Raw genomic sequence first — 13,456 nt, forward strand, 5'->3', positions numbered from 1 at the left:
GCCACCAGTATTATCCTCACTTGATTCTGATGGAACTGGCTCCACTATCCTGAATGCCTTTCTATCACTTGCTGCAACACACTAAATGTTACTCACATAATGGAACTAATCTGCACAAAATATTGTTTTTGTTACAGAAACTGCAAGTGCAACATAATAACATGTATTCATTGGTGCTGTATTGCTAAAGCTACTGGTAAGAAGATGATACAATCCAGGAAGTTCAGTTTGAGTAATACAACAATGAGTTTAAGGGTTGATCCGATCTTTTACTCTCCCAATGCTGATACTGCAACTCAGGGGCTCCAATACCAATCTTAATGCGTGGATACTACTGAAATGCAGCCAGCTGTGACTGATGAATGTAACTGGAAACACAGACTTTTATAATGACACGGACAAAGAAACATTACACAAGGCCGATGTCCGATCCACTTAAAGTCAGTATCGGCGTCAGTATAAATTTGGCCTATTGCATTGCCGCATGCCATATCATTGTATTCTCAACAGTCACGAAGTGACTTGTAACGCCATTCCTGCTGCCAGCCATGCATTTTTGTTAGCCATCGCATTGTCATTGTGTTGCTGGATGATTGGATTGCAGGTGCATTATCAGGCCCATGATCAACCTGTCAAATGTGATGCAAATCCATTCACAGCTTTTTGAGACAAACTGTGAGATGGGATGAGGTTAGCATTATTATAACATACTGAAGGAATGGCAACAAAAAGAAAATATCCTCAATTTTGACTATGATGATAAGATCCTGTGATTGAGCCAGCGCGGCAGAGGAGACAAGGGGATGCAGGACCCCGAGGAGAAGGAGAGGTGACCCATGCTGTGGGTCAAACGTGGACTCACACCCCGTAGCACTTTGTAGAGAAAACACTACTAATCTGATCAGAGTAGGTCAGGACAAATATATGCGCACACTCACAGGCAAGTACACTCCAACCATCACATGCATGCACACACACAAACCCACACACAGCTTACTCATAGCTTTGGCAAAGGTGCACAGGCTGCTCGCAGCATTGGCAAAATGACATATTCAAAGGCGTGAAAGAGAGGGAGAGTTGGGGGAGGGGGTATCAACGGATCATTTGGAAACATCTGGGTCCACAATCGGTATCTCCCTCCCTCTAATTAACGTCCCCTCAGCCTCCTCATTTTTCCTTTCCATCCTGTCCTTTCCGCCAACATATCTCTCCACTGTGCTCCATCACTTCATCTTCCTCCTCCCTGTTTCTTGTTCTCTTTCAGTGCACCAAGAGGGCCGTCTTTCTCCGTCTTGGCTCAGATGGAACCATCTCAGAAAGCACACACGCACAAAAAATATTTTTTTAAAACCCAATAGGAAGACACAAACATACACACACACACACGGTTTATGTGGTTTCTAATGCCATCGTCATGGTAACGCTCCCTAGCTCCTGTGCTCGCACAAATGAACAAAGCGCATATCCCAGGAATCTGTGTGGATTCTTATATAACTACACAACCCCACGCACGCATAAAGAGAGAGAGAGACGGACAGAAAGACAGATAGATATATGGGAGTGAGTCAGTGCTAGACCACATAGTGAGAGCATCTGTCATCCACGTTATACCTTTCACCGTGACAACAGTATATACCGCTGTGTTACTTCAGCCTCACGGTGAGACACACTCCCGCACACACACCCCCACACACGCACACCAGGGGCTTCTTCAGTGATTCAGTACATAGCAAGAGGTGGAAATGGCTGTTTAACTAGTTATGGCAACACCACTGGCTCATGTATCAGCATACTAATTACTCGTTTTTCCTCCCTGAGGGCGCTGTACATGGAGATGGTGTTGGGTAAGTGGAGAGAGGTGGGCTGGAGAAATGAGAATGGGGTCAGAAGAGGCATCACTGTAGATATAATGAAGTGACTGGTAATTTCTCGTGCCTCGGCAACATGGGAGGGAATCATGGAGGAAACAAAAGGGGGAGATAGCGACTTGTGCTGGCCTATTTATATGCAGTGTATGGGTTTATGTGTGAAGGAACAAGCGAAGTGCAAGTGTGAAAGCGGATGAGTACATGGCATCCTGTATCAGCCTGTTTGGGAAAGGGAAGGCGGTGGAGTGTTCCAGGACGTGCTCTCCACCTCCTCGGCCACTTGTTTATCTTATGCATGGAGTATTTCATCTGTTGTTGTTTTGTTTTTTATCGGCCTTGGCGCCGCAATGATACATTTATATGTGTGGTTAGGTGATGCATTGCTCTCGCTGGTGCTGAATATACCAAGTGTCTGGTGTGTGATTTATAGAAGGATCATAACATGATGGCAAATGGGCGAATGGGTTCAGAGAGGCTTGATGAAAGCGTCATGTTTATAGAGAAGGTGAATTTCCACCAGGTTGATTGAAAGGGGCCATGGGCACACAGACAACTTCAAGCCACACAGACATCAGGCTTACTCACTGCAAGTTAACAAGCCCATTTGCTTCTTTTCACACCTAACGGAACTAAGCTGTAAATCACTCACACGTTCACTTTTAGCGGCCTGCAGATTTTCCACAAGGGGGAGCTGTTTAGTCATTGTCCATCATTAGGTGCGTTTGTCTTCATGCGGCGCTGCGCAGCGCTGACTTAACGTGATACATGCTGGACTTAAAATAAGGCATGCTGGTTAGAAATTGTGTCCGACTTTTGGTGGTGCTGCAAAACGTCACCATGTCACATGACATTTAAACCTCGCGGGAGCGAAGTGGCTGCAGGCACTGAGTCCGTCTGCACAAAGTTGGAACCACCTTTTGCCTGATCATTGTTTTTACAGCCCCTCTCTGCAGTCGTCTGCAGCTCACGTTAGACTATAAAGTCGGCAAAAGTCAGCCACAGTCATCTCGAACGCACCTATTGACCATTTCTACACATGCCAACCTATGACACCTGCAGGAAAGGAAAGTAAAAGCAGCACATATGGCGGATTTATAGTTGTGCATTAAGGGGCTATGGCCAGGGGTTCCTACTCATAAATGTAACCATACCCACCTTCCCTTGGTCACACTTATCACAAACAGAATGAAAGAATGTAAACACAGTTCCTGTGGGGTAAATATAATTAAAGGACAATTCTACGGGATCATGCACAACAATACATCTGTTTAGCAGTGCAGTAAATGTAAATGCTCCGTACTTGTATAGCGCCTTTCTAGTCTTTTCGACCACTCAAAGCACTTTTACACTACATCTGCATTCACCAGTCACACACATTCATACACTGAGCCTAAGTGCTCAAACGGAAACTAACATTCACACTCATTCGGGGTTCAGTATCTTGCCCAAGGACACTTCGACACGCAACCAGGGGGAGCCAGGGATTGAACCACCTACCTTCCGATTAATGGCCAACCCGCTCTACCTCCTGAGCCACAGCCGCCCGCCGCCACAGCTGTGGTGATATTGACAAGATAAATATACATATACAACCTTAGGTGGATTTTCCATTCTAAAAAATGAACACACATATCACTGATGTATACATTTGCAGTTCCAAATTGCTGCTGTTGCATGTCTGAAACCTCCGGTATTTCATCCCCATGCTTTGATGATATTGGCTGCTCTGCATCAATGAAACTGGGTCCTTGTTGCTATAACAGTCCTCCTTTCTCCTCTTTTCTCTACTCATTTGTGTGACAGCCAGTCATTGTTGTGTTATCTAAAACTAATACAACATAAAGAGCTGCGCACGTTTTACAGTACAAGTTAACACGCATAAGCGCATTTTAATACACAGGCAAACAAGCATACATGCACACACCCACAGCTCTTGTTTAAGGAGATTTACAGGCAAGGCACGGATACAACTTAATCTATAACTGTTGTAAGTCCTAACAACCAAAGCAGCTGCAGCCATAGACAGCATATAGAAACCTTTTTTCAATATTTGAACTACAGTTCAAAGAAAAAAATAAAAAATTAAAGCTAAAACAATCACAAATCACGATGTGTAAGCTTTTCCTTGTACTCCAATTGGGAGGTTTTCAAAAGTCAATTTTACAACATAATTTATCATTAGGCTACATGGGTATTTAAAAAAGTGACAGCTGTACTAACAACCATATCAAAAATGTATAACTGCAGTTGTATAAAAAAAACATATTAAATCCAAATAGTGTGTTAACATGTGAAAAATAAATCTAAGCAGTAAGTAATACTAGGTGAGGCAGTCCCGTCTCACCATGCTAATCAGATCGGAACTGACAAGCAGTACAATCTCTTTGTTTCAACTTGCTACAAGGAGGTGAGGTAAGGAGGTATGGTAATTGGTGGCCACTGGCTCACTCACAATTGGCTCCTACAAATTGTCATTGTTTGTTAAAGCTTCGTGGAGGAGCCGTGGGCCAATCATCTCTTCTACTCCTAGAAAGAGTATGTCTGTTTGTGGCACAGCCTGTGGCGCATTTAATCTGACTGTCAGGGTCTGCTGACGCACCTGCCTGCAGACACGCACTGACGCGTTCACACACATGCGCGCGCACACACACACACACACACACATAGACAAACACAAACTGAAGCTGGTAATTGGGCTCATGAAGCCAAAGGACAAGAACAGCAAAATCTCACCTCCTGTCTTTGTGTAGTGTGTGAGTGGGCAAGTGGTTTTCTGTGTTGCGGTTCAAATGCCCTGGCTACCTCCTAAAACCAGCAATTTCCTGTGAGGTCATTTGAGCGTGACAGCAGCAGGTGCCTAATGGGCAAAGCTTAGGGAACAGGGCATTACCAAAAATCCAGCAAACTCAATTGTATTAATCCTCAGGATTAGCAGCTTTAATTCTCAACACATTTCCAGTTCTAAAAAGTCTTCTTTCCTCACTGAAAATGGGAGAAGCAGCGTGAGGTGAGTATGCAACTATTTCAAGTGAAGCAGGAGCGTTTTCCTCCTTGTTTGAGTTGGAAAAAGGTGGTCGGTTATGGCCATAATGACACGTTTTGATTTAAGTAACCCCCACCCAAAAAAGTTGCGAGTTGTGCTGGAGACAAGTTTAGACTCAAATCAGAGAATCCTTTAAGTGTCTTTTTTTCCCCACATGTACCTTCAAATCTCTGGTCCACCAGTCAGTTTCATGATGAGACCAGTATCCAAAGAACCAGTATCTTAACCCCACTCTGCACAGTGACCCTAAAGAACACTGAAAACTGTCAGGTGTAATCTCCCCTCCTGCCGCTGTCCTCCCATCTCTCTTACACATGCACACGTATGCACACCCACACAGCTTTCAAATAAGGGATTTAGATTACAGTGAACAGTGCTAGCTTCATGATGATGATGTGTGTGTACTCTGAGGGTGAGCCTTATTGGAATTCATATGATGTTTGTCGATTTCCTTCATATAAACAGGTGGCTGTGTGGAGATAACGTGCAGCATATTGTGCCGACGATGATGCACCCGTGCATGCACTCACACACACATCTGTTCTTTATTTATTTTTTTATTTTTTATCCTAAAGCAGCGAGAGGGACATTTTTATTAATCTCTCTATTTCAGAAGAAGAGCACCGAAGCCTTTCAGGTGTATGAGCAGGGATTCCTGAACAGATGTCACCTCGTATCCACCCAGTGTGGAGCTACAACAACAAAACAAAACCCAGTTTTGCTTTGTTGCTGTTGCTGCAGAAAGGCGCATAATAAAAGACTCCATCTTTCTGCTCCCCACCCCCTTGCTCCTATTCTCCCAGGTGTACTTCTGTTTTTATTATCATGGCTCAATTTCACCAATTTAGATGACTCCTAAGGTCATATAAGTAGTTCAGATGTGCCTTACAAGAAAGGCACTTTTTATGAAAAGGTGGGAAGAAGAATGGTGGGACTGTGTGTATGCGGTGTGTGTTTTTGGATGTATTTCAAAACCGAGGCACAAACACACACACCTTTATTCGACTCCTCATTGTCAAGGTAACATGAGCCCGACTGTCACCTCAGTTCCTCTCATCATAAAAACGGATGCACTGAGTCTATGTGTGTTTGTCTTTGTGTGTAGCCCCGTGCGAGTGTTCCTTTTTTTTTTGATCCTAATAAAAGATGAGGGTTTTTTTGTTGTCTCCTCTGCCGATGTCTTGGCGGCCTCTGCTAACACTATGTCTACATGCTGACCTTGCCACTTCACATCCGGTGGCAAGCCAACCTCTGTATTGATCTCTCATTTCAAGGGCTCAAAAACACAAGCTGGCAGAGCTGACAGAGCCATTACAATTCATCGTGGCTAAATCAAACAGACTTCAGATTGTGCAGGAATGATTTAGGGCACTTGTTGAGGGTTGCTTAAATAAGACTTTTATTTTCTGTCTCATGGTAAAAAAAAATATCTGCACGCTGCTCTTGCATTTTCAGCTAGTCAAAGAAGCCAGTGTTATCAGTAAGTGCAGCAGTACAGTATTTATAACTGTTGCATGCTCAAATGTTTCCTCTAGATGCTACTGTTGGGTCTCCATTTAGTCTGCTACCTTGTTCTATATTGGTCCATCAAAGGCCACCAGAGACTGTGACGTGGACATGTTACAGGTTCTTGGTCACCATTAGACGTTATACGTAAGTTATAAATAACTAGATGCTACTTTAATAAATAATCCTAGCTTTGAAAGCAGCAATGACTCACTCAGCCCACATAGCTTTTATTTGAATGTTACAGTAAACACTAGTACTGGTACTTACTGTACAAGGTCACAAAGGACCACTTCACCATTTGCTGTTGACAGAGGACAGCACGTTGGTACAGCAGAGGCGAACTAAATACATCTTCTTTCATTTGATTTTGGAGAAAGTGAAAATGAAACACGTTTAGCTCTTTATAATAAAGAGTGTTATGACAAAATGATGAAAGGATATTCTTGAAAAAATATAATTGTGTGATTCTCTGATTCCTGATTGTTTAGGAATATATTTGTTATATACCATTCTGTAGGAATACATTGAAAAACAGTCTCCAAGATAGGCAAACCAACATCTACCGACACTTTGTCCTATAATGTGTATTTTCTTAGCTCACTTTTTAAGGGCATAGGTTCCCTGTTACTTTCTTGACTTCAAAGCACAGGCTGAGCCACTGTCTGCGTCATCAAAGCTGTCTCAAAAATAACAAGGAATCTGATTGCGTGAGAGAACCAGTCAGTACTGGTTGCATTCTGGGCATCTGTTTTCTGGGGGGGGGGGATTGAGAAAATTCTTATTCAACTGTCTGACTTTAGCATTTATAAGCATCGACAGTGGCACAACCTTTACAGGATAGTCCAAAAATGAATTAAACTAAATAAAAGGGCTGCACATGCACTCAGATGAATTAAGTAGATCTTCTTAGACACTATTTTAAAGGATAGTTGCATGTTGTTGGTATTTTTTCCTGGCTAGTTTACAAAATGGTTTAAAGTCACATTTTTGTTGCCACATGCTAGAAAAAAAACATAAGAACCTTTTTTTTTATGTATTTACATTTCATATACTTTTTTTTTATGTATTTACATTTCATATACTATATTTTTTTTAAATTTCAACTATTTAGAAAGTAGGTAGTCTGCTCATGGACCACTAGTTGGCTGGCAGCTGGAGCGGTGGCAGTCAGTCCCCCACCATGGCCAGGAGCTGCTTTCCTGCTATTCTCCTTTCCTCTTTTCAGTTAACTTGTTTATTACTATAGATATCAGATGTCCATAGCAAGTGAGAGAGTTTTTTATTGCCTGTGTTTTTTTTGTTATTAGCTAGTGTAGAATTGGTGTAATTTCAGCTCCCTCTTCTGTTCATTTGCATGTCCTTGTACTTTTGCAATTATTTTGCATATGTTATGCATTTGTCAGACCTCTAGGTGCCAGAGAACTGTATGTACACTATCCATTCTGCCAACATGACTACACCAAATGGAACTAGCATCCTACAGAGGGCCTATAAAGAGCATTCTGTAGGAATACGTTAACAGTCTCCAAGATAGGCATGCCAACATCTACTGACAAATATAAATATTCAATGAAGATCTGAAAATCTACAAACCCAGTGCCTACTACAAATCCTCGGCATAAGCCATCTAAAAGACTCTCCTGTCAACTGGTTATTAGTACTGCTTCTAAAGCAGGATAAACAAAATCACTCAACAAATAAGATGCTTATCTGGAAAACTAGACAAATCAACAACAGATATAACACAAACAGAACTGTTATCTGGTTCTGACTTTTAAGGAGAAACAGGCAGAATATTTTTCCACTGCATGAGATCAAAAGCAGTGATACTGTAGATCTTGAACAAATACCCACAGGCTGGCCATATACAGACAGACACAACACTCCAAGAAAACTATAGAAGGAAATAGTCACAACTAGTAAACTACTGATCGGACAAAACAAGACATTTAAAGAATTTACACTGGGCTTTAGGAAACTGTGGCATTTTATAGACCACACGATTCCACTGAGAAAATTACTGGCAGATTAATCGATAATTAAAATAATGGTTAGCTGCAGCTAGTCCATGTTGATAACCACTTTCATAAACAAATTAAAACTTGACGTGCAGAGTATTTAGCTACACTGCAATAAAACATAAACTGAAGGACAAACATTTAAACACAACCCTCTGAAAGTGACAAATAGCCTTACCAATGTGTATCTGTACCCATTATTATTGTTGCTTTAATTTAGTGTTATGCAATGTGTGATTGCAATATCAATATTGACTGTGACCTACTGTGTTAAGTCTTCATAGCTTTCTGAACTGAATATTAATTGACTTGGACCACATTAATTATTCACATTGGACTGTGAGTTTAGGAAAACTTCTCATGTTTCCATTAAAATTGTTCCCTTTGAAGTGATAAATACTTTTTAACCTTTCCATCTTTGTTCAAGATTTTGATATAGCTATAGCTAAGAAATCCATACAGGGGTTATAAAAGCATTTCTTCCACGACATTTAGTGACTAATTGTTATTTTAATTGGCAGTGATGAACATCTTTGCAACACACTCAAATTTGTATTCCTTAAGGCAAGAGATCATTTCTTTCTAAGTAAATGTGTTTGTGTTGTCACTCATTTGTTCATTGAATTACTGATGCATGGATTTAAAGGAGCGATGATTTGCTTAATCCATTGAAGTTGTGTGCTTGCTCAATGCATTGCATTTATCCCTGAGAGAAAGCAGAGGAAACACTAGAGGAGATGTTGAAAGAGAAAAGATGCATGGACGATATTAACTCTGATGTGTTAAGGTTTGCAAACAAAGCGTAAGCTCACCCTAAAAGCAGATATTTCAGCAAGACTCGTTCTATAACACACACACACACACACACACACAAACACCACTAACAACACCGTGAACACACACTGACTATGATGGGAATCAAATTCAGAGATTGCCATTACTCCATGATACCTGATAAGCTGCGTTACCAAACGTGTTTTGTGTTTATAGCAGCGCTCTTATCTTCCACCTATCTCTTCCTCTCTCTTGGCTCTTAATCCCTCATCTCTGCCTCCATCTCCTCTCCTCCCTCTTCGCTGTTTTTCCTTCTTCTCTTTTCATCTCTGTCACTGTCCTCCAGCTGGCTAGGTGAGATAACTCCTACACACCGAGATACTCTCAGCCCAGTGGCCGGGTGATGGAACGCAGGGCACCAATCAAACGCTGCATCATTAGTCGTGGAGATCAGTAGCTGAGGCAGTGCGTTTGTCTGGTCTTTACTGATCCTGCACCGTCTTAACCCACCCTTCACATCCCACAACTCTCCTGAAACACAATCCACCCTGGTGTGTCTACACTGAAGCTCCATTTGGTTAAACACTTAAGTCCTCTTTGAACATGGAGTAATCAGATTTGTTTGAGAGATAAGTCAGCACTCCTACAATGACTGACAGAGCAAAAAGTTTATTTTTGTAGGGCCTGTGCATATCAACTGAGTTAGAGTGCTTTCATTCTGTTGGTTTAAGGCTGTTAAAAGTGCCTGGCAGGATATAATTTGTGTTAATGTGCTTGGTGATCACTCTTCATTCATTGCCAACACTTAAACTCATCTTCCATCAACTTGGATGGTGAAAAATCACTTACAAATAACTGGGTGCAAGTGTGCATGTGTGTGTGTGCAAGTGTCTGTGTCTACTCCTATTCACGTTTAATGTGTTTTAGAGTGCAGCCACTACTTTAGAGAATGACAGAGAAAAACAATAAAACAAGACTATGCTTCTACAGGCATGCTAGCAGCTTTGTGGGTCTGCACAAATGCTCACAATGACAATGCTAACATGCGGGTATAATGTTAACCATGTTCAGCATCATAGATTAGCGTGGTATCATGCTAACATTTGCTATTAACACAGCTGACGTTAATGGGAATATTGTGAGCTTTGCAACAAGTATTTAGTCACAAACCAAAGTATTGGACAAGTTGAAAATTTGACCTGATGATGGCGCAAGAGGGAAAGTTAAGGAATCACCAATATTATTATAATTTGTCTAAAAGGGGGGCATAAATGTCTCCAAGTGCCTATATAGATTCCCTGGTAATCTATCTAATAGGTATTGGGACATTTAACAAAAAACACCAAAAACAAAAAAAACAAACAAAAACACAATGTAAACCCCAAGGTGGTGCTGGAGGGAAAGTCAGGGGATTGCCAAAATTATTAGGATTCATCCTCCGGGCTCCAGAAATATTGGTACAACATTTTATGGTGATCCATTAAGTAGTTGTTCAGATTCTTCAGTCTAGATAAAGTGGTGGACTGACCGACATTGCCATCCATAGAGTAATGCTGCTAAAAACAGGAGGGAAAAAAGTATAACATCAAAAAGACGATAACAGTAAAAAAAAATAAACTAAGAGTGCAGTCTCTATGGTGAACTGTCTCTGAAAATACAGATGACACAGGCTCCTGTCTCTCATTGCATAACCATGTTGTTAACACCTACTCACTTTTTTAAATAGAGGAATGAATTCTGTATCCTCAGTGACCTGTTACTTAAAATTAACACAGAATGGGGAATGTAACCCCCCCCCAACAAATCAATCACAGGACTGCAGCACATGATGCACACCGCATGATTATTTGCCATATTCATGACAGAAAATGCTGACTTGAAGCTTCAGTGCTGAACTGACAATCATTTCTGGAACCTCCTTTCCCAGCTAAATCATCTAATCTCATCTCTTTGTGTCTTGCTAAACCACTGAGCTAACAGGCTTGGAACTCTACTTGCAACTAACACACGAGGACCTGTGGAGAGTTTTTTTTAAATCACATTAGCGACATCATAGGATTCAAGCTGCTACAAGCGGTTGTGTTGGTGTGCTGAGAAACGAGTGCATCCTGGTGTTCCCATATCTCAGTGCAGCTCAGTGCCGGAAACAATTTAAATAGTCCTGTGCTGCCATCCTGTGTTTACACCATATGTGAGCAGGATTGTGTACTGTGCATTTCTACATATTTTTAATATTGTTATATAAAGCAGACTAGAATATCTATCTATCTATATATCTATCTATGTTTTGATCAACAGAAACATCTTAAGTGCATGGGTCTGCCATCTTCTGTAACTATACGTAACCTTAAAGTGTCTTGATACCTGACAGGGTCATTCATACATGCGTTGACAAATAGCACACAGAAAGACCTGATCCCAGAAAAGGTTTACTGGTCTATTACCATCCACCAACAAGCAGTGGTCTGTCTGACTGTTCTGACAGGTCATTTGGCTGCAACGTCTGACCTTTGTCGGTGTGGATCAAGTCTCCAAGCTTCAAATATGATAACATTTCAAACAGAAAGGTTAATAGGAGGGCTTGGGCAAATTTAGAGAAGGTCAAGGGCAACGCCCCCCCCCCCCACACACACACACACACACACACATACAGTTTCAAAAAGAAACAAACAACTCAATATAAACATATGTCTGAAAGGCTGAATCAGTAAGTGATTTGACTGGAATGTAATTAGCTCTATAGGGCCACCACGTAGGTTAGTCTGGAATATTAGGGATTGTGTGTAAAGCATTCAGCAAGCTTTGCATCTAGTGAAAGTGTAAGGCTGTCTGTTATCATTCATTTTGTTTAAACCTGTGAAGTTTACAGGCATTGGACTTGTTAAAGTAAACAGTTCCAGACTTCAGCCAGCAGGTGGTGCTGCAGCCCCCTTAAAGAGCACTAAGAAGTATTCACGTGCTCATTGTAATCCAGTAAAACCCAAAGTCATCCAGCAATATCATCTCACACATTACCGTGCTGCAGCCGCCTCGCTTGGCTCATTGTTATCATTTGGAAGGTTGAGGTCATGTTGCCTCATCGTCACTATGCTATTCTGAGATGAGCTGTCTTCTCTGAGTTGAATGTCCTCCGCGGCTACATCAGCAAGCTGTAACAGTACTTCTGGGAAGATTAAAGAGGAAAGACCAGCAGGTTTCATGATGTCAGCAAAGGGCCATGAGATCTACACAGCGTGGCTTTATTAGAGCCTGACGTAATCAAGAGCTGCTTGATCCGTCGCAAAATAAGGGATGTGACATGTCAGAACCATGCGCACAGCTCTGATACCATAACCAGCTGTTGGAACCAGTATGTATATAAGTTATCTCATATTTACTCTGGCCAATGCAATCTGAAACAATATGGATATATATATATATATATATATATATATATATCAAGACGTGTACTAATGCAAGTGTGTAAGTCTGTCTGCAGAAATGTACTGACAGGAAGTCTACAGCGGATGGTGTGACTGAAGGAAATGACACAGGGAGCGGACAACAACAACAAAATAAGAGGAACCGAGTCCTGGCCCTGAGAGGCGACTGAGCTTAATGTACATAGTTCCTGGAACAGTACTGTACAATAATATATGTGACGTTGATCACGTTTCATGTTGCTGCTGCACCCCCTTTCCCTTTAGAGCAGCAACATGCATGTAACTAGGGAAGGCCCTGAATATAATAAAAAGAGAGGAAACGGAAGAGATACCTCAGAGCGGTTGGAGTATGTAACGGAGTGCATCTCTGTCCGTTCTCCTCGCGAGTAAAGAGAAAAAGGCACTTACTCTCTTGTCTTTCTTCCTTGTCTGATATATTATAGGTGTTTGAACCTGACACCAGCTAAAAAAGGTTGGACAGTAAATTGTAATTTGGTATTGAGAAAAGGTTAATGAATGCATATAGATGAAATATAATGTATGATTATGTGTTGGGCTACAACTAACTACTGTTTTCATCATCATTTAACCTGCTGATTATTTTCTTGGTTAGTCTATAAAACAGTGAATATATGCCCCAGTTTCGTTAAGCCCAGGGTGCCGTCCAAATTCCTTGTGTCTGAGCAAGAATGCAAAATTCAAAGATATACATTTTTTCTATCATAGGGCTTTAAGAAAACCAGTATTAACATTTGAAAAGTTACGAATAATTACGACTTAAACGATGAAATGATTTTCATAATGGTTACTGATTAATTCTGT

This window comes from Micropterus dolomieu, linkage group LG19 (assembly GCF_021292245.1).
Source record: "Micropterus dolomieu isolate WLL.071019.BEF.003 ecotype Adirondacks linkage group LG19, ASM2129224v1, whole genome shotgun sequence".
Taxonomy (NCBI): Eukaryota; Metazoa; Chordata; class Actinopteri; order Centrarchiformes; family Centrarchidae; genus Micropterus; species Micropterus dolomieu.